Source organism: Mustela lutreola, chromosome 1, assembly GCF_030435805.1.
Source record: "Mustela lutreola isolate mMusLut2 chromosome 1, mMusLut2.pri, whole genome shotgun sequence".
NCBI lineage: Eukaryota > Metazoa > Chordata > Mammalia > Carnivora > Mustelidae > Mustela > Mustela lutreola.
In genome coordinates this window covers 69,671,570-69,698,026 of record NC_081290.1, presented here as the reverse complement: position 1 = coordinate 69,698,026, position 26,457 = coordinate 69,671,570, and the positions used below count along the sequence as shown (strand labels likewise).

The 26,457-nt window shown below is 36.6% G+C and overlaps 1 protein-coding gene across 9 annotated transcripts in view; it reads right to left on the bottom strand.

Moving 5' to 3' along the window:
* The window catches only part of INPP4B (inositol polyphosphate-4-phosphatase type II B), an 834,661-nt gene that overhangs the window by 486,816 nt on the left and 321,388 nt on the right, over positions 1 to 26,457 (bottom strand). For 8 of the 9 annotated variants that reach the window (XM_059168095.1, XM_059168068.1, XM_059168015.1 and 5 more), the window contains one exon: positions 2,210 to 2,261. The exons of the other annotated variant lie outside the window; for it this stretch is intronic. The gene's annotated coding sequence lies outside the window, so the exon portion shown is untranslated. The remainder of the gene's footprint in view (positions 1 to 2,209; positions 2,262 to 26,457) is intronic. 9 annotated transcript variants of the gene reach the window in all.

Below are 26,457 nucleotides of genomic sequence, written 5' to 3'. Positions count from 1 at the left end.
AAAAAAAAAAAATGAAGAGATAGATAAACACACATCTATATTAGGAGATTTATATAGACAATGAAGAAAAGGCAGGGAAAAGTAACTAAGAATGGTATGACAGATACTGTTTTAGACAAGGTGGTCAGAAAAGGCCTTTGTGATCAGGCAATAATTGAATACATCCCTGATGAAAGTGAAGAAACAAATCACAGTGTCTGGAGGCAGAACATTGAGGCATTACAAATAGCAACATTAATGTGGGAGAATGTTTAGAATGTCTGAGAGATATCAAGGAAGGCAGGGTGCTCCTAGAGAGGAGGAGAGGAGGAGAGGAGGTCAGAGAGTGAGCTCGAGGGCAGTAATAATGCAGTGCCTTAAGGACTATGAAAGGAACATAGCCCTTATTCTGAAATGGGCAGCCAAATAACCATTTACTTACAGGAATGTTATAATACAGGTGACATTTTTCAGGGATTGCTGACAACTATGGGGAGACTATAACCTGAGGACAAGCTTAAAAGCCAGAAGACTAGTCAGATGGTCATTGCAATAACATAAAATAGAGATGATGTTGATTTAGATGGGAGCTGTAATGGTGAAGGGGATGAGAATTGTCTGGATTCCAGATATAGTTTGAAAAAGTCAATAGATATTCAGATGGATAAATGATGTGGGTGTGAAAGAGTCATTACCAAGGTAAGTGGTCACTCTTTAAAACAGAAACGAAAAGAAGAGGAAGGTGATGGAGAAGGGGAGGGGAAAAATGAAGGGGAAAGAGAGGGGAGGAGGGGGAGAGGGAGGGGGGAGAATGGAAGGAAACTGGAGGAAGCCTTCATCTAACTTCTCAGTTGAAAGATTTTTGTATCAGAATGAATAGATTTTCCTGGAAAACTAATACTGTGACTTAGGGAAGAAGAATGATAAACCTTATATAAATAAAAATGGTTATCTAGCATCAAAAACTTGAAAGAAAATATAAAAACTTGAAGTGGTGTTAGACAAATTGACCACCTGTAGCTGCTTGTGCACATTTGTATAGTCTATGAGAAATAATTTCTCTTTTATGAGTCCAATGTGATGATGTAGCTTTATGAGTCCAATGTGATGATGTAGCTTTCAACATTAGTACAACATGATTTACTATTATCTAATCCACACCTGAGTAAAATGGCACTGTCCATTTCTGAACAGAATACAATTTCTCTTGAATAGATTTTTTAACAAGCCTGTATGAAGGTCACAGTTTCTATCAATTCCACAGTCTCAAGCTAAGGGGAAAGTCCATGCCAAATAAAGCAAGACACTAGACAGAGGTGGACTGCTTCTCCACAAAGGATTTGCTAGTGCCATTTACAAAGAACAGTTCTCCATTTCTTTGCAAAAATTTATTTTAATGCATTGATTAAGCTGGATAGAATTAATAAGCATATATATTATTCATCCATCTTTAATGCACAAGAATATTTTAAACAAATGATGTTTTGTTTTAATACTTTTGTTTCAACAGCCAGACATTGAAGCCTGAGTCATGCTGCACTGAGAATAGACCTCAGAAAATTGTGTTATAGATATCTAATTCCTATTTTCAATTCATCAACTTCCTTTTATTTTCTGATTATTATTAGCATATATCCACTTGTCCCTGTTGCCACCATTACCATCTGACGCAAGCTAGAATCATCTAGTCATCTGTGGCCCAATAGTAACAAGATCTTCCCACCTTATCTCCACATTGATCTTTCCCAGGTCCAATCCTCCTTTGCAGAGCAATTGGAATGATCCTATTCAAAACTCCAATCACAAATTATTCTTCAGCTTAAGAACTTTCAAAAGCCTCCTAGTTCACAGGATAATGAAAACACTGGAGACCTGTAAAGACCTGTCACTGGCCTCTCCATCCTCTTCAGGAGGGGGTCCCTGCTCCTCTTACTGCTCTTGGTTGTGTCCTTTTCAGGACTAACTCTGCTTCCAACCATCCCACCATCTTTGCATAGATTGTGCCCCTTGATGGGACACTACACCCGCATGCTCCTAGTTCATCTCTCTTTCAGATCTCTAACCCTTCTGTTCTTTTTCAGAGAACACTTCTCCAACCACTCCACTCTACTCCAACAAGAGGAGATCTCCCTGTTATATGCTCTAATCCCATACTCCTCTAGCTTGCAGAACTTAGGAAAGTAGCAACTTTAAACTGTGCAATTATTTAATGAATGGTTGTCTCTCTTACCAGACAGCAAGCTTCAAGAGGGAGGGACCCACGTCAGTTAAAGCTCAGCAGCCTGCCACAAAGTAAGATAGATATTCAGTAACTATTTAAAGAAAGATAAATGCATGTATAAATTATTCACAAAGCAAAGGAAACATTTTTTAAAAGAAGAGTAAGAGTAAGAACAGAATATATCAAAATACTTGAGTAAAAGTGAAACATATTTAGAATCTAGAAATTTAAATAATCAACTATAATTGTGAAATGGATAATTGGATGAAAAGAAGCTTGATAAATTCAGATCTTTTTTTTTTTTTTAAATCAGATCTTTTAATTTTGTTCAAAGGCCATTCGTCTGTTCACCTCCTGCCTTATTGGTTTGTGGAAAACCTTACCTTTTTTTTTCCTGTATGTTAAGAGCTATAAACCATAATAGTAAGTATAAGGATTTTTTTACATTAGTGCAAAGAAAGAGATTCAGAGGCCACTAATTAATGCACTTAGAAAGCAAATGAAACACATGGCAGAAACAGAGACTCGAGAAATAAGTGAATCAGAAAATCATTTCAGTGCATGGTGCCTAAAATTATAGGTCTAAAAAGTGATTGTGCCATTCACCCTTTTATCTTTGGAGGGCAATGTTCAAAATGTATTGCAAATATATCCTCAGTCTTACAATTTGAATGGGTTCTATTTCAGTTGCATGAATACATACACAAGACAAATGTTCTCCCTGCTCTGCAACAATCATAAAGTTTTTCTTAAAAGACAGTTTGCTTTCAAATCAGTGTAGGACAAATTTGTGCATCATTCTAGGAGGACTGTACAGTAGCTCTTTGTCTGATCTTTATTTAGCTTAAAGATTCAAAACAATAAGCTTTCAAACATTTATCTTGATTGTTATCAAATAGAAATCAATGTTGCCCTGGATTCTAAAATGTACAAAAATACTTCTAAAAATCGAATAATAAAAATAATGTTGAGTTTTAAAGTTCACGTTGGTCAACATCCCCCTATGAACATAGCAAGAATTGTTGTTGACTTTTTTAAAAAGGAATAAATCCATTTTATTTCTCTCTCTCTCTCTCTCTCTCTCTCTAGATAGATAGATAGATATATAGATAGATGTCTCTATATATGTCTCTCTCTATATATTTATATAGAGAGAGTTCATAAGCAGAGGTGAGCAGGGGAGATGGGTAGAGGGAGAAAGAGAGAATCTTAAGCAGACTTCATGGACACAGGACTTGATTTTACAACCCTGAGGTCATGACCTGAGCCAAAATCCAGAATCAGATCCTTAACCCACTGAGCCCTCCGAGCACCCCAGGAAAAAATCCATTCTTCATAACTTATCTCAATTCCCATATTATACTTTTTAAAACAAAGTGAGGTGAAACAGAGAAAAATTGTAATAAAAATTTCACCTTGATCTCATTAGCAAAATACTTAAACAAATGAAATAATGTGTTTATAAGCTGCAATAATACAACCTGCCTTTGAAAGTTGCGGTGACAATTTGTAAACATCCAAACCTCACATTTGCCTCTTTGAACACATAGAACCAGGGCCGGTGTTGTAATCATCAGTGCCAGTCAACCAAATATTTCCTTTCCCCCGTTTTCTATGCACACAGTAGGATTGTATTTATTAGGATAACATAGCCATGAACTTGCTCTGACCAATGAAATTTTAGAAGTTATGGGTGTAATCTTTGAGTAGATGCTTTGATAGCTAGTGCACAATTTGCGAGGTTTCTTTGCCACTGCCACTGGCTGACTTTGCTGGGAATGGTAGACACTCATTCATCTTGGTTTCCAGTTGTAAAGATTTTGATTAGCACCCTGGCCAATCCACTGTAGACATGTATCTTGAGTGAGAAATATGTTTTTGTTCTTCTAAGTCTTTTGTTCTTCTAAGTCTTCTAAGTCTTTAAATCTTGAATTTGTTTATTTCTCTATCATATCATAGCCCATCCTATGTGATCCATACTTGCAAATTCAAGCCATCAAAAATACTTTCAAATATTGTATTATGCCGATGCACCTGGGTAGCTTAGTGGGTTAAGCCTCTGCCTTTGGCTCAGATCATGGTCTCAGGGTCCTGGGATTGAGCCTCACACCAGGCTCTCTGCTCTGATCTCTCTCAGAAGGGAGCTTGCTTCTCCCTCTCTCTCTGCCTGACTCTCTGACTACTTGTGATCTCCCTCTCTCTCTCTGTCAAATAAATAAATAAATAAATAAAATCTTTAAAAAATTCTTCTTGAGAGATATATCACTCATATGTATGTACATATATATATATGTGTATGTGAGAGATATATTTCTCAAATAAATAAATAAATAAAAATGGATATATATATTTTTTATATGGGCATCACAGAATAAAATAGATCCAAGTATGCAAAGATTATATAATGTCATCAGGTTTTGATTTATTCTTACCTTTACATCTTTTCCAAATTTTCTGGTAATGTTTTTAACCTAAGAGAGGAAAACTATATATATTTCTATAATTATCTAATAGCAAGTACATCTGTTGTACTCTTTTTCACAGGTATAGCATAATTTAATTGTTACTGAAAATAATACCATTTGTTCTTAAAATACATTGTCTGGGAAGTAAGGGTTCATTCTCTAGTGTCTTCCAGTGTGATGCTCATATTAAAATATCTAAAACAACTTCAATTTTCATGCATTACCAAAAAGAAGCACATATCATTGTGAGGGATTGTACAAATGACTACACTTATGTACAATTTGTCTAGGAATCCCAAACATTAGAAATGTCATCAGCCAGTTGGTGATTCAACAAAAGATGTGGAAACACATCTTTCATCTGCTGCTGTTATTCCTTGAGTTAAGTAACAACTCCATGATAGAGAGAAGCTGAAGGAGAATTTAGTTCATCCACCTACATGGAGAGAGCTAAATCTGATTTTCTTGCTTCCAGATAAATGTCAACAATTTTATGTCATTTAAACAAAAACAAATTTCCAAGCAGGTACTCCCTTCACTTCAGGCAATCTACCATTTCTGTACCCATGGCAGATCTCTAGACACTTCTTATGAGGGTCTGTACATAAATGAAAGTAATCTCTATGACAGGAGAGCAAAAGTGAGCAGTTTCTTTGCCATGGCTATTATTCTTCATTTATTAAGTAGAAGTGCAAGAAAAGTAATCAAGCTATAGCAGTTCTCTCATCTGTAATACAGGGTTAATCTCATTAGTTATTTCAATGGATTGTGAGTTTAAAATGAGCCAATCCATATAGACTGCCTGGCGCCTAGTGTTTCCTTAATTGTAATTGTTTTTATGGTAATTTTATATATATATAATGTATATATGTATATGTATATATATAATGTATTATTTAATATAAACAATTTATATAACAGATATCATAATACATATAATTTATATAATATATATATAAATGTAATACAATGTATAATATGTATTATTATCAATAAATTATATGTGTATAGACATTTCCCAAGTTCGTCCCTATCATCCTCTTTTTTCCCACCCCATACTCTTTTTCCATGGAAATTTTTCTCAGTCTCCAGGCTTCCATTATCAATTCTAAAAAAGAGCCAAAACATACATACTCAACCCCAATTTTCAAGCTGTTATTTCCAATTCCCTTTAGAAAATTTTCAACTGGATATCCCATAATTTCTCCAAAGTCTATATATTTACATCATGTGTAATATCCCCAGTCCCATGCTGGCCTTCAACTTGGATGAGGATGGTGTTTATTTTAGGACCTGACTTAGAGGGGTCTGCTCCTACCCTTCCCTGACTGCATTCATCTCCACAGAGCAAAACTTTATAAGACTAAAAAGTGTCATCACTATACAGAGGATCTGTATACAAACTATACAGAAAATTGAGGAAGCTCGACCTTCAATGGAATTACATTCCGATAAACCCATCATAAATTGAAAATACCTTAAGTCAAAAATGCATATAATACACCTAACCTAATGAACATCATAGCTTAACCTAGCCTACTCTAAATATTCTCAGAACACTTACAGTAGCCTACAATTGGGCAAAATCATCTATTATGAAGCCTATTTTATAGTAAGGCATTGAATGTGTCATGTAATTTGTTGAACACTGTACTAACAGTGAAAACCAGAATGGTTATATGGGTAAAGAATGGTTGTAAGTGTATCAGCAGTCACACTTGTGAGTGCCTGGTGACTGGGAATTGTGGTTCACTGTTGCTACCTAGTATCACAAGAGAGTACCCTACTGTATATCACTAGCGCAGGAAAAAATCAAAAGTCAAAACTCAAAGTATGATGTTTACTGAAGTTGAATCATCTTTGCACCATCATAAAGTAGAAAGTTGAACCATCATAGGTTGGGGACCATCTGTATAGTTATATCATAATTGCCCTATTTTTTCAAAAGCAAGAAAAACTATTGACAGATTAATAGTCCAAAACTAAGTTTCCCAATTAACTGTATAAGAATTAAACATTCAATACTTGGTTCATGAAAACTAAAGTCTTATATTTAATATTTCTATAAATAATGTTAGCTGATTTGCTAAATCTCTTTTCTGTCTATACTTTGATAATTAGCTCTCCTCCTTCTCTCCATTTTCCACTTCAGAAAACATTTCTGACTTTAACTTCTCAAAATTGGAACTGAACAATTTCTAAGCAGGAAAAGATAAATGACCATTAATTCAACTGATAATTAACCACCTGAAAATCAACAAAAGACTGTATCATCATAATTTCTTGTCTTTCTACAATTTTAGATTTTATTTTCCTCCTAGTAGAAATTGTTATCTTCTGAAATCAAAAGACGTGGCAGCTGCACATAGAGTAGCGTGCCCTGGCCTCTCCAGAACTGAAGATGCCTCTTCCTGCACTTCTCAGCATCTGGAAAGCTAGGATCTTCCCTCCTGTCATCAACGAACTTGACTACACGAAGGCAAAATAGCCAAGGATGGGAGAGCTGATGTTGATTTTCTTGGCTTCCTCTGGCGAAGGGCAGGTCACTTAAACTTTTCTAGATTTCACTTACCTCATCTCTCAAATGCATAGCCCTCTCACATCTAAACCTCTGCTCCTATCTATGTGACCTATCACTTTGTGGAAATTTGAAACAAATGGCAAAGGACACTTTTAACCAACTGAGCCACCCAGGCACCCCTGCAAATGACATTTTTAAGAGTAAAATGTTCAATAGACTTTTCCTCATTTGCATGTGTATAATGATTCATGAGACCACTTGATTTGGGGAAACATGATAAAGAAAGACAAAAACAAAAATAGTAGCTAAACAAGTAAACTCATTTAAAGGATGAAACGAAACCTTTGTACCATTGATCTATTTTCATAGGATAAGCTCTAATCAAGGAAGCAGATACACATGGCATATCAGGCCTTGGCGCTTTCTAATTATCTTCTATAAAAGCCTATGTTTCAGCTGATAAGTGTACAGTTTCCAAAATACCTCATGTTCTTCCTCACCTACAACTTTACAAATATTTTTTTTTCAGAGTTGCCTCATTTGTCTAGAAAAATCCCTATACCTACTTGAAGATGCAGTTCCCCCCTTCAAATAACCTGCCCTCATAATTCCCAGGCAGGATTAACTGGTCACATACTTGTCTATCCTGCTAGACTGTAAGAATCTCTGTATTTCCAAACCTAACATAGAACTGGGCATACAGATGGGATTTAATGCAATTTAATAAATAATATATAATTACTCTTAGTAAAAATATTTTTTAAACTTCTGCTATTATTTTTTTCTTATAGTTTGACATTTTATTACTATTCCATGGGGATTTCTAAAGGTTAACTTTTTATCTTCCTTGTGCTCCTGTTATTATGATCTTAAAACTGTGTTCCTGCCACAAAAAGTAGACAGCCAAGCATTACTTCTATCTCATGTATTGGAAATGAGCTATAGTTTTACCTAACGTGTTTTTCGTTTTGGCCAAGTATTCAGTATGATGTTTAGCCACACCTAATGTCTTGCACAAATCTTGCATTTCCCCTTCAATGTTCTGTTGATGTTAAAAACCAAATTGTGGTCCATGAAACTGATGTTTATAGTGTATACTCTTATGGTTCATGGTAGTCAATAGTTAACACCTATAAGATACATTTTACAGAAAAAGTTGGAGGTACTTGAAAAAAATTATAGTCTAGAGAATATACTATGCCTTTCTTAAGTGATTAATTTTGGAAAAATTATTTTAGTTTGATAAATACTATCATGTTGTTAATATCAATAACCTTCATCAACTGTCTAAATAGCTTTCTGTTGATACCAAATATATTGCTCCAAAGGTAAAAGTCATTAGCCATTTGCTCAATGCTGAAATTAATCTTTAAAAAACCCAATTCAAAAATGGGAAGAGCATCTGAATAGACATTTTTCCAAAAAAAAGACATACAGGTGGCAAACAGACACATGAAAAGATGCTCAACATCACTAGCCATCAGAAGAATTTGAATCAAGACCACAATGAGATATTACCTTACACCAGTGAGAATGGCTAAAATAAAAAAGACAAGAAATGAATGTTGGCAAGCATGTGGGGAAAAAGAAACCATTGTGTACTGTTGGTGGGAATATAAGTTGGTACTGCTACTGTGGAAAACAGTATTGAGGTTCCTCAAAAAATTAAAAATAGCATTAAGGAACCACATGATTGATGAGCACTGAGTGTTATACACAACTGAAGAATTATTGAACACTACATCTGAAACTAATGATGTACTATATGTTGGCTAATTGAATTTAAATTAAAAAAAGAAAAGTAAGAAAAAAAGAGAAAAAAACAGACATAATAAATGATCCCCAAATTTTAGTACTGGGTATTTAACCAAGGAAAATGAAAACGCTAATTCAAGTATATGCACCCCTGGAGGAGTCAAGACGGCAAAGAAGTAGCAGGTTGAGACAACATCAGGTAGCAGGAGATGAGCTAGATAGCTTATCAAACCATTGTAAACACCTACAAATCCAACAAGAAATCGAAGAGAAGAAGAGCAACAATTCTAGAAACAGAAGATTGACCACTTTCTGAAAGGTAGGACTGGCGGAGAAGTGAATCCAAAGCAACGGGAAGATAGACCTCGGGGGAGGAGCTGGCTCCCAGCAAGCAGCGGAGCAACAGAGCACAAAATCAGGACTTTTAAAAGTCTGCTCCACTGAGGGACATCACTCCAGAGGCTAAACTGGAGTGAAGCCCATGTGGGGTCAGCGTGGCCCCTGGCCCCCTGGCGTCACAGAAGGATCAGGGGTGTCTGAGTGTTGCAGAGCTCGCAGGTATTATAGCAGGAAGCTGGTTACAGAGACAGAGCTGAGGAGTGAGCTCTCAGCTCCAGGTTACCTTGAATGGGTCAAAGGGTGCCTGAGCTCAGAGCACAGTGGGAGATCAGGGAGATGGGGGTGATTGAGTGCTTTTCTCTGAGGAGTGGGGCCCTGAACTCTCGACTCTTCCGGGCCAGAGCTTGGGAGGCCGCCATTTTCATTTCCTTCCTCCTGAACACTACAGAAAGCGTTCAGGGAACAAAAATTCTCAAAAGCAAAAAAAAAAAAAAAAAAAAAAAAAAAAGTTCTTGAAAGCAAACCCAAGCAGATTACTTAGCCTGTCCCCTGGTAAAGGTGGTGCAATTCCACCCCGGGCAAGACATTTCAGAATCACTACAACAGGCCCCTCTCCTAGAAGATAAACAAGAAATCCAGCCAAGACCAAGTTCACTTACCAAGGAGAACAGCAGAATTCCAGAGGAGGAGAAAGCAAAGCATGAAATTCATGGCTTTCTCCACATGATTCTTTAGTCTTGCAGTTAATTTAATTTTTTTTCTTCTGCTAAAGTTTTTTAACTTTTACCCTTTCCTCTTTTACGTTTTTCAACTAGTTTATATTAACGATACCTTTCATAAAAAAATAATTTTTTGAACCTTCGTTATTATATTCATATTTTATCCATCATTGTATATAACTTTAGTTTTTGTATACACATAGAGCTTTTTCCTCTAAAAAATTTGGGGTGCAATTTCTTCTAATTGATCAAAATATGCCCTAAATCTAGCTCCGGCTTGTTCTAGTCTCCGGCCTGAGCAAATTCTCTCCACTTTCTTTTTCTTTATTCTCCTAACCAACTTATTTTACCAACTCCTTTTATAGAAATTAGGAAAAAAAATTTTTTTTTCATCTTATGGCATATTCCATCACTTCAGGGTTTTTACACTTATATATGTTTTTCATTCTTTAAAATTTGGGGAGGTAGTTTCTTCTAAAAGACCAAAATATTCCCAAAATTAAGTGAGTGACCCTGTTCTAGTCATGAGTCTAATATATATATATATATATATATATATATATATATATTCTTTTTCTTTTTTATATTTTTTATTTATTTGTTTTCTTTTTAAAATTTTTTTTTCTGAAATTCTTTTTATCCCCTTTCTCCACCCCCGCCCCCATGATTTGGGGTCTCTTCTGATTCGGTTAAGTGCATTTTCCTGGGGTCTTTGCTACCCTTTTAGTATTTTATTTGCTCCTTCATATATTCTTATCTGGACAAAATGACAAGGCAGAAAAAGTCACTACAAAGATAAAGAACAAGAGGCAGTACCATAGGCTAGGGACCTAATCAATACGGACACTGGTAATGTCAGATCTAGAGTTCAGAATGATGATTCTCAAGGTTCTAGACGGGCTCGACAAAGGCATGGAAGATATTAGAGAATCCCTCTCTGGAGAAAAAAGCCCTTTCTGGAGAAACAAAAGAACTAAAATCTAACCAAGTTGAAATAAAAAAAGCATTAATGAGGTGTAATAAAAAATGGAGACTCTCACTGCTAGGATAAATGAGGCAGAAGAAAGAATTGGTGATATTGAAGACCAAATGACAGAGAATAAAGAAGCTGAGCAAAAGAGAGACAAATACTGGACCATGAGAAGAGAATTTGAGAGATAAGTGACACCATAAGATGAAAAACATTAGAATAATCGGGATTCCAGAAGAAGAAGAAAGAGAGGGGGGGGCAGAAGGTATATTGAAGAGAATTATTATAGTGAATTTCCCTAATATGGCAAAAGGAACAAGTACCAAAATTCAGGAGGTTAAGAGAACCCCCCTCAAAATCAATAAGAATAGGTCCACACCCCATCATCTAATAGTAAAATATACAAGTCTTAGCAACAAAGAGAAAATCCTGAAAGCAGCCCGGGAAAAGAAGTCTGTAACATACAATGGTAAAAATATTATATTGACAGCAGACTTAGCCACAGAGACCTGGTAGGCCAGAAAGAACTGGCATGATATATTCAAAGCACTAAACAAGAAAAACATGCAGCCAAGAATACTATACCCAACTAGGCTATCATTGAAAATAGAAGAAGAGATAAAAAGCTTCCAGGACAAACAAAAACTGAAAGAATTTGCAAACATCAAACCAGCTCTATAGGAAATATTGAAAGGGGTCCTCTCAGCAAAGAGAGAGCCTAAAAGTAGTAGATCAGAAAGGAACAGTGACAATATACAGTAACAGTCACCTTACAGGCAATACAATGGCACAAAATTCATATCTCTCAAAAGTTACCCTGAATGTAAATGGGTTAAATACCCCCATTCAAAAGACACAGGGTATCAGAATGGATAAAAAACAAAACCTATCAATATGCTGCCTATAAGAAACTCATTTTAGACCCAAAGACACCTCCAGATTTAAAGTGAGGGAATGGAAAACAATGTACCATGCTAATGGACATCAGAAGAAACCTGGGGTGGCAATCCTTATATCAGATCAATTAGATTTTAAGCCAAAGACTATAATAAGAGATAAGGAAGAACACTATATCATACTCAAAGGGTCTGTCCAACAAGAAGATCTAACAATTTTAAATATCTATGCCCCTAAAATGGGAACACCCAACTATATAAACCAATTAATAACAAAATTAAACAAACTCATTGACAAGAATACATTAATAATAGGGGAATTTAACACTCCCCTCACTGAAATGGACAGATCATCCAAGCAAAATATCAACAAGGAAATAAAGGCCTTAAGTGACACATTGGACAGGATGGACATCACAGATATATTCAGAACATTCCATTCCAAAGCAACAGAATACACATTCTTCTCTAGTGCACATGGAACATTCTCCAGAATAGATCACATCCTGGGTTACAAATCAGGTCTCAACTGGTATCAAAAGATTGAGATCATTCCCTGCATATTTTCAGACCACAATGCTCTGAAGCTATAACTCAATCACAAGAGGGAATTTGGAAAGAACCCAAATACATGGAGACTAAACAGCATCCTTCTAAAGAATGAATGGGTCAACCAGGAAATTAAAGAAGAATTGAAAAAATTCATGGAAACAAATGATGATGAAAACTCAATGGTTCAAAATCTGTGGGATGCAGTGAAAGCAGTCCTGATTGGAAAATATATAGCAATTCAAGCCTTTCTCAAGAAACAAGAAAGGTCTCAAATACACAACCTAACCCTTCACCTAAAAGAGCTGGAGAAAGAACAGCAAAGAAAGCCTAAACCCAGAAGGAGAAGAGAAATCATAAAGATCAGAGCAGAAATCAATGAAATAGAAACTAAGAAAACAATAGGACAAATCAATGAAACTAGATGCTTGTTCTTTGAAAGAATTAATAAAATTGATAAACCCCTGGCCCGACTTATCAAAAAGAAAGGAGAAAGGACCCAAATAAATAAAATCATGAATGAAAGAGGAGAGAACCCAACCAACACCAAAGAAATACAAACAATTATAAGAAGATATTATGAGCAACACTACACCAACAAATTTCACAATCTGGAAGAAATGGATGCATTCCTAGAGAAATATAAACTACCACAACTGAACCAGGAAGAAATAGAAAACCTGAACAGACCCATAACCAGTAAGCAGATTGAAGCAGTCATCAAAAATTTCCCAACAAATTAAAGTCTATGGCAAGACGGCTTCCCAGGGGAATTCTACCAAACATTTACATGGATCCCACCAAAAAAGAGAATTACAGATCAATATCCTTGATGAACACAGATGTGAAAATTCTCACCAAAATAGGATCCAATAGGATCCAACAGTACATTAAAAGGGTTATTCACCATGACCAAGTGGGATTTATTCCAGGGCTGCAAGGTTGGTTCAACATCAGCAAATCAATAAATGTGATACAATACATTAATAAAAGAAGAACAAGAACCATATGATACTCTCAATAGATGCTGAAAAAGAATTTGACAAAGTACAGCATCCCTTCCTAATCAAAACTCTTCAAAGTGTAGGGATACAGAGCACATTCCTTAATATTACCAAAGCCATTTATGAAAAACCCACCGCAAATATCATTCTCAATGGAGAAAAACGAAAAGCTTCTCTGCTAAGGTCAGGAACATGGCAGGGATGTCATGCTATTCAACATAATACTAGAAGTGTTAGCCTCAGCAATCAGACAACAAAAAGAAATAAAAGACATTAGAATTGGCAAAGAAGTCAAACTCTCACTCTTTGCAGATGATTTGATTCTTTATGTGGAAAACCCAAAAGACTTCACTCCAAAACTGCTAGAACTCATACAGGATATAAAATCAATGCACAGAAATCAGTTGCATTTCTATACACCAACAGCAAGACAGAAGAAAGAGAAATTAAGGAGTCAATCCCATTTACAAGTGCACCCCAAACCATAAGATACCTAGGAATAAACCTAACCAAAGAGGCAAAGAATCTGTACTTAGAAAACTAAAAAGTACTCACAAGAGAAATTGAGGAAGACACAAAGAAATGGAAAAATGTTCCATGCTCCCAGATTGGGAGAACAAATATTGTGAAAATGTCTATGCTACCTAAAGCAATCTACACATTTAATGCAACCCCTATCAAAATCCCATCCATTTTTTTTTTAAAGAAATGGAACAAATAATCCTAAAATTTATATGGACCCAGAAAAGACCTTGGATAGCCAAAGGAATATTGAAAAAGAAAGCCAAAGGAGTATTAAAAAAGAAAGCCAAAGTTGATGGCATCACAATTCCAGACGTCAAGCTCTATTGCTAAGCTGTCATCATCAAAACAGTATGGTGCTGACACAGAAACAGACACATAGATCAGTGGAATAGGATAGAGAGCCCAGGTATAGACCCTCAACTCTCTGGTCAACTAATCTTCTACAAAGCAGGGAATAATGTCCAATGGAAAAAAGACAGCCTCTTCAACAAATGGTGTTGGGAAAATTGGACAGCCATATGCAGAAAAATGAAACTGGACCATTTCCTTACACCACACATGAAAATAGACTAAAAATGGATGAAGGACCTCAATGTGAGAAAGGAATCCATCAAAATCCTTGAGGAGAACACAGGCAGCAACCTCTTGGACCTCAGCTGCAGCAACTTCTTCCTAGGAACATCGCCAAAGGCAAGGGAAGCAAGTGCAAAAAGGAACTATTGGGATTTCATCAAGATCAAAAGCTTTTGAACAGCAAAGGAAACAAACAGTTAACAAACAAACAAACAATTAACAAAAGCAAAAGATAACTGACAGAATGGGAGAAGATATTTGAAAATGACATATCAGGTAAAGGGCTAGAATAGAAAATCTATAAAGGGCTTAGCAAACTCAACACCGAAAGAACAAATAATCCAATCAAGAAATGGGCAGAGGACATGAACAGACATTTCTGCAAAGATGTCTTCTTTGCAGCAGACACATGAAAAAATGCTCCACATCACTCGGCATCAGGGAAATACAAATCAAAACCACAATGAGATACCACCTCACGCCAGTCAGAATGGCTAAAATTAACAAGTCAGGAAATGATAGATTCTGGCAAGGATGCAGAGAAAGGGGAACCCTCCTACACTGTTGGTGGGAATGCAAGCTGGAGCAACCACTCTGGAAAACAGCATGGAGGTTCCTCAAAAAGTTGAAAATAGAGCTACCTTATGACCCAGCAATTGCACTACTGGGTATTTACCCTAAGGATACAAACATACTGATCCGAAGGGGCACATGCCCCTGAATGTTTATAGAAGCAATGCCCACAATTGCCAAACTATGGAAAGTACCTAGATGTCCATCAACAGATGAATGGATGAAGAAGATGTGGTATATATATATATAGAATGGAATACTATGCAGCCATCAAAAGAAATGAAATCTTGCCTTTTGCAACGACATGGATGGAACTAGAGGGTACTATGTTTAGCAAAATATCAGGAGGGAGACAAACTGTAAGTGACTCTTAATCTCACAAAAGAAACTGAGGATTACTGGAAGGAGGGGGGTTGGGAGAGGGTGATGGGCATATGGACATTGGGGACGGTCCCCAATGTGCTATGGTGAGTGCTGTGAAGTGTGTAAACCTGGCGATTCACAGACCTGTACCGCTGGGGATAAAAATACATTATATGTTTATAAAAAATTTTTTTAAAGATTTTATTTATTTATTTGACAGAGAGAAATCACAAGTAGACGGAGAGGCAGGCAGAGAGAGAGAGAGAGGGAAGCAGGCTCCCTGCTGAGCAGAGAGCCCGATGCGGGACTCAATCCCAGGACCCTGAGATCATGACCTGAGCCGAAGGCAGCGGCTTAACCCACTGAGCCACCCAGGTGCCCTATAAAAATTTTTTAAAAATTAATTTAAAAAGCCAAATATATGCACCCCTGTGTTCATTGTAGCATTATTTACAATAGCCAAGATATGGACGCAACCTAAGTGTTTACTGATAAACAAATGGATAAAGAAAATGTGACATATATAAAAATTTATATATAGATAATGGAATATTATTCAGCCATAATAAAAGATAAGATCTTGACATTTGCAACAACATGGATGCACCTAGAGGGTATTACAGTGAAAAAGAAAAATACTATAAGATTTCATTTATATGTTAAATCTAAAAAAAATAAAACAAATGAATAAACAACAAAAAAGCAGAGGCAGACCTATAAATACAGAGAACAAACTATTGTTGTCAGAGGGGAGGAGAGTGGTAGGATGGACAAAATGAGTGCAAGGGAGTGGGAGATACAGGTTTCCATAACGGAATGAATAAACCAGGGGAATAAGAGGCACAGCATGGGGAATATAGTCAATGACATCGTAATAGTGTTGTATAATGACAGATGGTAGCTATTCTTGTGGTGAGCATAGAATAAAGTATAGAGAAGTTGAATCACTATGCTGTACACCTGAAGTTAATGTAACATTGTGTGTCAACTATACTCAAATTAAAAAAAAAAAAATACCCCATTGGAATTCTGTTATTGTTCCTACATTTGGTTATGCTGAACTCTGGAGAGAGAAGGGAGAGAAAATGAAGTAGTACGTGTCTCCCACACATGCGGCAATCATCTTGGACTTCAGTGTGTGTAACCAGCTCCCAGAACACCTCCGTCTGAGGTTTGAATTGGACTGATCTGAGGGGAGTGCTATAGAAATTTGGCTCTCTCTTAATGTAACTTTCATTTTTCCATCTGAAACTACTCCAACCAATCCCAAATAATTTTCAAGGGGTTTACTAGACATAAGTTTCAGGAAATAAGAGATATTATGGTAATCATGCTTAATTAACAGCACAATGGCTGTGATTCATAAATAGCAAGGGAATACTTTCGAATTAAGCAATGTGTACATATTCAAACTGAAAACTGCTAAGCTCTGGAATATCAGCAGACACAAATTTCCAGAGATGAGAATGGGAAGTGAGAGAAATAGGGCCTAGGTCGGGTATGAGAGGGGGCAGAGAAGTTTCTTAAAAAGAAGTCAAAGTAGGAACTTTTGATGGAGTTTGCATACATATATCTAAGATGCTGCCTGAATGAACAAAAACAGAAGATAAACCAGTTCTCAGCAGATGTTATACACACACACACACACACACACACACACACACACGCCTACATATGTGTAGAAAGAGAGAGAGACAGACAGACAGGAAGGGAAGGAAAATGAAAAATATCTTACCATACAGACTCCAGAAATATTTAATAATTACTTCAAAATTTACCTAGAATTTTTCAAATCTTCATTTCAAAATGATGCAATAAAAAACTACAGTAAGCTAGAGTACAGGATGTATAAATTCTTATTTCAAGAAAATTTTCATTCCCAATCTTTTTTTTTTTTTTTAATTTCTAAACCTTAAAAAACAACAAGAAACCCCTCACCTGAACTTTAAGGATTCTGGGAAATGATCATCATGAATGACCTTTATAGGACAAGCACCAAAAAGCACAGCTTCGCTTTCACTGTTAATCATCTACCTAAATCCTTATGTAAGCGGCTTCCCATACTCCTTCTTTGTAAGCATTATTTTTTAAAATATGGAACACATTCAACACCGACTGCTAAATTGGTTAAATCCACATGGCAAGAAGGGCAGCCAACAATCTGGAGTGTGTTAAAAATGGTAATACATTAAAAATAATTTCTTGCAAACTCAGTGACAGGGCAGAAACTTATAAAAATAATGTTGACATTCTAACTATATTCTAGTAAATGCATCAGGATTTTATGTATGTGAGTATATACATATTTAAAATCAGATATAATAGGAACTTACATAACCATGAAGCTAAATTCTTGAACTATAATCTTTCAAGCAAACTCCCATTTATCTTGCCTAAATATTTGTAACACTGGGTATCATAAGTCTTTGTGATATCATAAAAAGATGCCTTGAATGAATATGTCAGTTGCAGAAAATATGACTCATACTAAGTATTGCCTTAAAGAACTGGAAAGATTCACTTGCTGTAAACACCAAAAAGCATATAAATTGCACCTTGGCGAAAAAGCTACTTTGAAATTTTAGCTAATTTCAAGATGAGAAGTACTTCACATGTCCATATTGCAGGCATGAGCATGAAGGTTAAGGAAGTCTTTCACCAAATTGTTTTAATAAAATAAATTCTTTATGGAAATATGACTTCTTTTAACTTAGATGCTGCAAGAAGATCTTTATAGTTATGAATGGCACTTCTTTTCTTTTTCTTTCTTTCTTTCTTTTTTTTTTTAACCAATGGACACAAAAAGATTCAGTTAAAAAAGAAAAAGAAAAAAAAGAGAGACAATGCTGAAGTATGAAATTACATGAGCTTGATCCTGGCTCTGTTTGGGCCTCTTTTTCTGTACAGGCATACCTCATTTTATTGTACTTTACAGATACTGTGTTTTTTACAAATTGAAGGTTTGTGGCAACTCCGCTTCAAGCATTGTTGGAAAATGCTATTTTTCCAATAGCATTTGTTCACTTTGTGCCTCCTGTCACATTCTGGTAATTAACCCAATATTTCAAACTTTTTCATTATTACTATACTTTTTTATGGTGATCTGTGATTAGTGGTCTTTGATGTTACTATTGTAATTGTTTTAAGATGCTGCAAACTGCAACCATATGAGACAGCAAAAAACTGGTATTGTGCATGTTCTGACTGCTCCACTGACTAGCCATTTCTCATCTTTCTCTCCTTCTTTGGGCCTCTCTATTCCCTAAGACACAACAATATTAAAATTCATTCAGTTAGCAACCCTGCAATGGTCTCTAAATGTTCAAGTGAAGGGAGGAGTCACACATCTCTCAGTTTAAATGAACAGCTAGAAATAATTAAAATTAGTGAGGAAGGCATGTTGAATGCCAAGACTGGCTGAAATCTTGGACTCTTGCACCAGTTAATCAAGTTGTAAATGCACATGAAGTTATTGAAGAAAATTAAAAGCATTATTTCTGTGAACACATGAAAAATAAGGAAGAGAAATGGGGCGGGAGTGCCTGGGTAGTTCAGTTTAGGCTTAGGTCATGATCCCATGGTCCTGGGATCAAGCCCCACATCAACGGGGTGCCTGCTTCTTTCTCCCTTTGCTGCTCCCCGTGCTTGTGCTCTCTCTCTCAACTAAAATCTTTAAAAACAAAGCAAAACTAAGCAAAAAGTGAAACAGACTTATTGCTGATGTGGAGAAAGTCTGAGTGGTCTGGATAGAAGATCAATCCAGCAACAACATTCCCTTAAGCCAAAGCCTAATCCACATCAAGGCCCTAATTCTCTTCAGTTCTATGAAGGCTGAGAGTGGTGGGGAAGCTTCAGAAGACAAGCTGGAAGCTGACAGAGGATGGGTCATGAAGTTTGAGGAAAGAAGCCATCTCCACAATACCAATGAAAGAAGCAACAAGGGCTAATGTGGACGCTGCACTAAGATCCAGCCAAGACAATTCATGAAAATGGCTACCCTAAACAACAGATTTTCAGTGTAGATGAAACAACCTTATACTAGAAGATGATGATATGGAAGACTTTCACAGCTTGAGAAGAGAAGTTAATCCCTAATGTCAAAGCTTCAAAGAACAGGCTGACTCTCTCAGGGGCTAATATAGCTAATGACTTTCAGTTAAAGCCAATGCTCATCTACCAATCAAAAAATCCCAGGGCCTTTCAGAGTTATGCTAAATCTACTCCGTCTGTGCTCTACAAATGAATACTAAAGCCTGGATGACAGTGCATCTCTGTACAGCACGGCTTACTGAGTACTGTAAGCCCACTATTGAGACCAACTGCTCAGAAAAAAAGACTACTTTCAAAATATTACTGCTCACTGGCTATATACCTCGCCACCCTAAAGCTCTGATATAAATGTACAATGGGATGAATGTTTTTTCATGCCTGCTAACACAACATCTATTCTGTAGCCCACAGATCAAAGAGTCATTTCAACTTTCTCAAGTCTTACTATTTAAGAAATACATATCTCATGAGGCTCTAGCTGCCATAAATAGAGATTCCTCTGATCTGGGAAAGGTCAATTAAAAAACTTCCAGAAAGGATTCATCATTCCAGATTCCATTAAGAACACTAATTATTCATGGGAAGAAGTCAAAATGTCAACATTATAGAATTTTAGAAGAAGCTATTTCCAGCCCTCAGGGATAACTTTCAGGAGCTCAAGACATCAATAGAGGAAGTAACTGCAGATGTGGTGGAAATAGCAAGAGAATTAGAATTAGAAGTGGAGCTTGAAGATGGGACTGATTTGCTGCAATCTTATATAAAATTTTAACAGTCAATGAGGAGTTGATTCTTATGGATGAACAAAGAAAGTGTTTTCTTGAGATAGACTCTACTCCTGGTAAAGATACTGCAAAGATTGTTGAAATGACAACAAAAGATGGGTAGAATATTACATAAATTTAGTGCTGCTATATCAACCAAGTTTATGTAATATTCTAAATCTTTTCTTGTCATTTCAATGATATAGAAGCAGCAGGGTTTGAGAGGACTGACTCCAAATTTGAAAGACATTCTACTGTGAGTAAGTGTTATCAAACAACATCAAATACTACAGAAAAATCTACCATGAAAGAAAGAGCCAATAGATGTGCAAACTTCATTTTAAGAAATTGTCATAGCTATTCCAACTTCTAGCAACTCCTACCCTGATCAGTCAGCAGCCATCAGCATTGAGGCAAGACCCTCCACTAGCAAAAATATTACAACTTGCTGAAAGCTCAGCTAATAGTTAGCATTTTTTACAAGGTATTTTTAAATTAAGGTTTGTACATTTTTTAGACATAATGCTATTGTACATTTAATAGACTACTGTGTAGTGCATGTATAACTTTTATATGCGCTAGGAAACAAAAAAAATCATTTGACCTGCTTTATTACAATATTTGCTTTATGAGAGTATTTTGGAACAGAGCCCACAATATCTCCAAGATATGCCTGTACATGGGGAGAAAAGTTACAACTCCCCCTCTCCCTGCCAACTCTTTCTCTCTCTTTCTCTCTGTCACACACACACACACACACACACACACACACACACACACACATCACCCTGAGGAGATGTTCATTTGTTAATCATGGCTCTAAGATAACAGATGTGAACCAGAGCTCTTCCTCCTTTCACAAACCAGAAAGTTTGGATTATCTCCAGGTTGAGAATACAAGACTTGCTTCAGGCCGCTCACACCACCTGCTACATGTTTGCTGTACTTGTCACCCAGATACCTGAGTGTCTGGGGAGGTCATAAAACAGCTGGATGACATTTATTTTGCATACCTACATGGCAATTTAACAACAACAACAAAAAAGCATTTCTGACTGAAGCAAAACATGTTTCAAAGTATATTTGAGTGAGGAATGTGACCAGACAAAAGGTTACTGTCTTTGAAGATTTATTTGTATTAGGTCAACCAGTCTGTCAATGAGGTCAATTATAACAGATGATCAACTCAACAGAAGTCACGGTAGCCGAGCTCAAGTTGAGCTTGACCAGCCAGTTCAATCAAAATACTTGATCAATAGTCTGGAAAATATAATTTAAATTACTGCTGCCTCCTTCCCCTTGCCTCAATTTATTCTTTCTCACATTGTCTTGTTGATGTGAGAACAAAATCTTCATTACTCAATCCAGACCAGGGAGTCTCGAAGTTTCTTATTTGATTCTCCCTGTAAAGTTGCCTGGGAGGGCCTGGTGAGCAGGATACTGGCCAGATTGAATAAAATCCCACACCATTCTCCAGCTCCAATACTCCAATTTTTTTTTTAATCTGTTTTATATCTTGTGCTTCTATTAAAGGTCTTTGGTTAAAGGGGTCTTTGAGGGTAGGGGGAGCTGACTGGAAGAGATAGGCTTTGGATTTCTGATCAAATCATTAGTACATTTTAGATAACTTTTATAAATACTAATATAATATATAGAAGGGAAAAAAATCACTAAGCTTTTAATGGAATGAACGATTCCAGAAAGCATTCTTTATGAACATAAAATGTCTGTTCTGGATACTGGATCCACTTCCATCCCCTTCCTATGTTCTTTTCCTTGTCAGAATTGCTAAACATGGCAGCAAGAGTCTGAACTTCTCAACTTCTCAACTTCCTTACTCCGATGTTCTGTATGCAATTTAGTTTCTGCCAGGGAGATTTCTCATCCTGAGATCTGGAGAATGCAAGGGAGACAATGACACTTAGAAGTGCAGATGGGCTCTAGCAGAAGTGGGTGTCAGTGGCAGTTGGACCCCATGTTTTTCACTTGCTTGGTGGTTGGAGGGAGGCTGTGACTTGGCAGCAATGCAGCTAAGGTAGCAGCAGTTGCTGATCTCTGGAGCCTGGAGTGCCGTAAAAGCTTTGACACCAAAAGTCCTGTGGTGGCCTCCTGACTTCTACTCCTCCAAATTGTTAAAGATTTTTGTAAACAATTAATCTTTATATTAAACCCATTTTTGCCTGAAGTGCCTAGCACTGTTTCTGTTGAAGTACCTAGCATTGTTTTCTGTTCTGTTGCACTGAACCCTAACTGATACAATGCCACTATTTAGGAAAAATAATGTGTACTCTGTAAGCATTTCTGATGATATTACAATTTAGTTTACAGAGTGTAACCCTGATGCTGATAACTCTATTCTCTTGGTTTTCTCCTGTATCATCTCATTTTATCTTGTTCCAAACACAGATATAAGCATTGTTTTAAATTCAAAAACTTCCTGCAATCATGGCCTCCCCTACCGTTTTCTTTCTTTGTTCTCCCTTGTCTTTATCAGGCTTTCTCATTCCTCTAACACACAAACATCTTCCAAGAATGTCAGTTTCTTCTCTACCATACGAAATCATTCACTGTCCCAGCCTCTACCCCCAACATGAATAAGCAATTTCATTCTAATAATCTATATGAAACAAAAGGAAATCTTTAGAACTTTGAAGGTTTTCTTGTTCTGTTTTCGTTTTGTTTTGCTTTTCAATATGTGCCCAACATTTTATTCTTTGCCTCAAATATCTTGTCCAAATTTTTCTTCTAAGTAAATATAATTCTCTTCTTAGGCAGAATTCTGTCAAAAACAACAACAAAAAACCCTCTTCTTCATTAGAGCAGAAATAAAGAGCGGACTGCCCAAGAATTGTTCTCTTTTACAGCATAGTGTTGTTGATGGGAAGCGACATTTCCTAGTCCCCTTATAACAAGTTTTTGCCAAGGGGTGTAAGACAAAGTGATCTGTGATCTAAGGAGTTTATGGATCTAGTATGGCTCCCACACATTATCTCCCCTTCTAAAATGACCCTGAAGCCATACATTGAAGATAAGTGGAAGTGGATCCAGCCCATCTGCACTTCTAAGTGTCATTGTCTCCCTTGCATTCTCCAGATCTCAGGATGAGAAGACTCCTTGGCAGAAACCAAACTGCATCCAGAACATCAGAGTAAGGAAGTTGAGAAGTTCAGACTCTTGCTACCATGTTTTGCAATTCTGACAAGGAACAAAACATAGGAAGGGGATGGAAGTGGATCCAGTATCCAGAACAGACATTTTATTTTCATAAAGAATGCTTTCTTTCTGAAGATAAATGCACCTTTGAGGTTGAAGGTGACCATACCCCAGAATGACTATGTGGAGAAGAGTTCTCATCATCCGTGCCTGCTTACTGCATTAGGCAGTGACATAAGCCAACAATAAGCTTTTACTGTGTTCAGAGAATGATGATTTGGGGTGTCATTTGCTCATAAGTATCCGGGGGTCATTTGCTAAGGCAATTAGCCTTATCATAACTAATTCAAGAACAACTTTTAATTTCAGTACCTAATGAACATGAGTATGTGCTTCCAGACTTTACTAAGTAACCTAATCAAAATAATGGTACTAAAATTGTTGACAGACAGAGTTTATTCAATAAGTAGATGTGCTGAGAAAAAATGCTATCCTTTATCAAAATAAGTCTATTTTCTTAAATAACATTAAAAATATTTTTTATTACCAGATGCCTCGGGTTTTGAAATAATAGTATGTTTTGTGAATCTACAATAAAGAAAAAGATCTTGATATTCTTACTTGTCAGAGCAATGAATAGTATATTTTGAATACTGAATGTTTAGAATACTGTTTTGGGAAATAATGAGATTTTAGCACTAGGGTTTTCTTGTTAATGGAGTTAAAGGAGAGACTAATACCATGAAGTGTGCAGATCTCCATAACTGGGGAAATACACTTCTTTAAAAGTAAGGAGCATTGAAGAAGAAGAAGAAGAAGAAGAAGAAGAAGAAGAAGAAGAAGAAGAAGGAGGAGGAGGAGGAGGAGGAGGAGGAGGAGGAGGAGGAGGAGGAGGAGGAGGAGGAGGAGGAGGAGGAGGAGGAGGAGGAGGAGGAGGAGGAGGAGGAGGAGGAGAAGAAGAAGAAGAAGAAGAAGAAGAAGAAGAAGAAGAAGAAGAAGAAGGAGAAGAAGAAGGGGGAGGGGGAGGAGGAAGAGGAGGAGGAGGAGGAGAAGAAGAAGTAGTAGTAATGAGCATAAACATTAAAGAGAAATGTGTAGAGCAGGTTTTCTCAGTCTATTATTGATATTTTAGGCTGGTTAGTCTTTGGTTGTGGGAAGTGTTCTACATCTTAAAGTATGCATAGCCCCAGAAATGGCCTCTATCCACTAGATGCCAGGGACACCCCCATACAACTGTAGCAATTCAAAACCTCCCCAGATTTTGCTAACTCTCTATGGAGAAAGAAAGCAGAATCACCCTCAGGTGAAAAACCACTGTTACAGGGGACATTTAGCATAATTTTTAAACAAACAACAAAAAATCTGCATTTTTCTTCTTTGTTATCTCTCTTGATAAGTTACTTTTTTTTTTCTTTCTGGAAAATTTTTTTTTTATATATAATTTTTTATTTTTTATAAACATATATTTTTATCCCCAGGGGTACAGGTCTGTGAATCACCAGGTTTACACACTTCACAGCACTCACCAAAGCACATACCCTCCCCAATGTCCATAATCCCACCCCCTTCTCCCAAACCCCCTCCCCCCAGCAACCCTCAGTTTGTTTTGTGAGATTAAGAGTCACTTATGGTTTGTCTCCCTCCCAATCCCATTTTCTTTCATTTATTCTTCTCGTACCCACTTAAGCCCCCTAGATGTCCATCAACAGATGAATGGATCAAGAAGATGTGGTATATATACACGATAAGTTACTTTTTAAAAGATTTTATTTATTTGAGAGAGAGAGATAGTGCAAGAGAGAGAGAGAGAGCATGAGCAGTGGGGGAGAGCAAGAAGCAGGCTCTCTGATGAACAGGGAGCCTTATGTGAAGCTCAATTCCAGGACTCTGGGCTCATGACCTGAGCTGAAGGCAGATGCTTAACTGATTGAGCCATCCAGATACATCAACAGTTCTTGATAATATAGTTTATTCTTAATTTAAGAAAACATTTTAAAAAGTCAATATTGATATCTTTGTTGAAAAGAGATAAAATGTGAGCTGAATTTTAATAGTTAGATTGAGCTGAAATGTCTCAGTCATCCATACCTGATTCTGTCTATAACTGGCATTATGCAACACCTGGCTGAGCCCTGTTTAAAATTTTAATCAGTGATTTGGATAAAAGCATAAATTGTACCTCCTTACATTTACAGGTAATGCCAAGTTACATGAAACAGAAAATGTATTAGTTGACCGAGTCATATTTTCCCCAAAGATTTTAAAAGAGACCATGATGGGTGACCTAACGATTAATATTCTGGTCTGTGATTTAGTTCTAATATTCAATAGTATATGCATGAGTAGGGAAGCAATTTACACAGAAAAATGTATAGATGCTAATTCTCCGAATTTTTAATAAGCCAATATTTGAGGCAGCTGCTGATATTAATGCAGTATCGGGCTATATTAGTAAATATGTACTCTCTAAATCATGGGCTAATAGTCACATTAGATTCTCCCCAACTCTACCTGAGTATTTGATTTATTTGAGTGGGGCAGGTTTTAGAGGAGTTCAGAAAATTTAGAGTTTGTGATCAAGGAGAATGATTAAGAGTGAGAAGGCTACAGAGGTTATAATATATTTAATAGGTTGGTTTAGAAACTTATCTTGTTGCCATGAAAAAACCAAAGGGAAAGCCATAAAATGTTTTAATTTATGTTTTTTCTTTAAATTAATTATCTAAAGATAAAAAGAAAAAAGAATTAAGAAAATAAGCAAGAGAAGGTATGGGGGGGGGGGTAAGTCCTTGACCCTGTCCACTCTTTTGCTCCAGATATGTTGGGGAAACCAAAAATAGAGGAGATCTGTGCCCAGCAACTTATCTGGAGTCCTTGGGGACAACAGGCACCTGGGGACATCCACACCACATTGGCACATGCATCATCATTATGTGGAGGAAGTCCTGAGGAATATCAGGAATGTGATTGTCCACAGTCGTCTCAACCCAAAAGCTTCCTGCAGCAGAGAATGTTGTGGAAGAAAAGCTAAATATTTC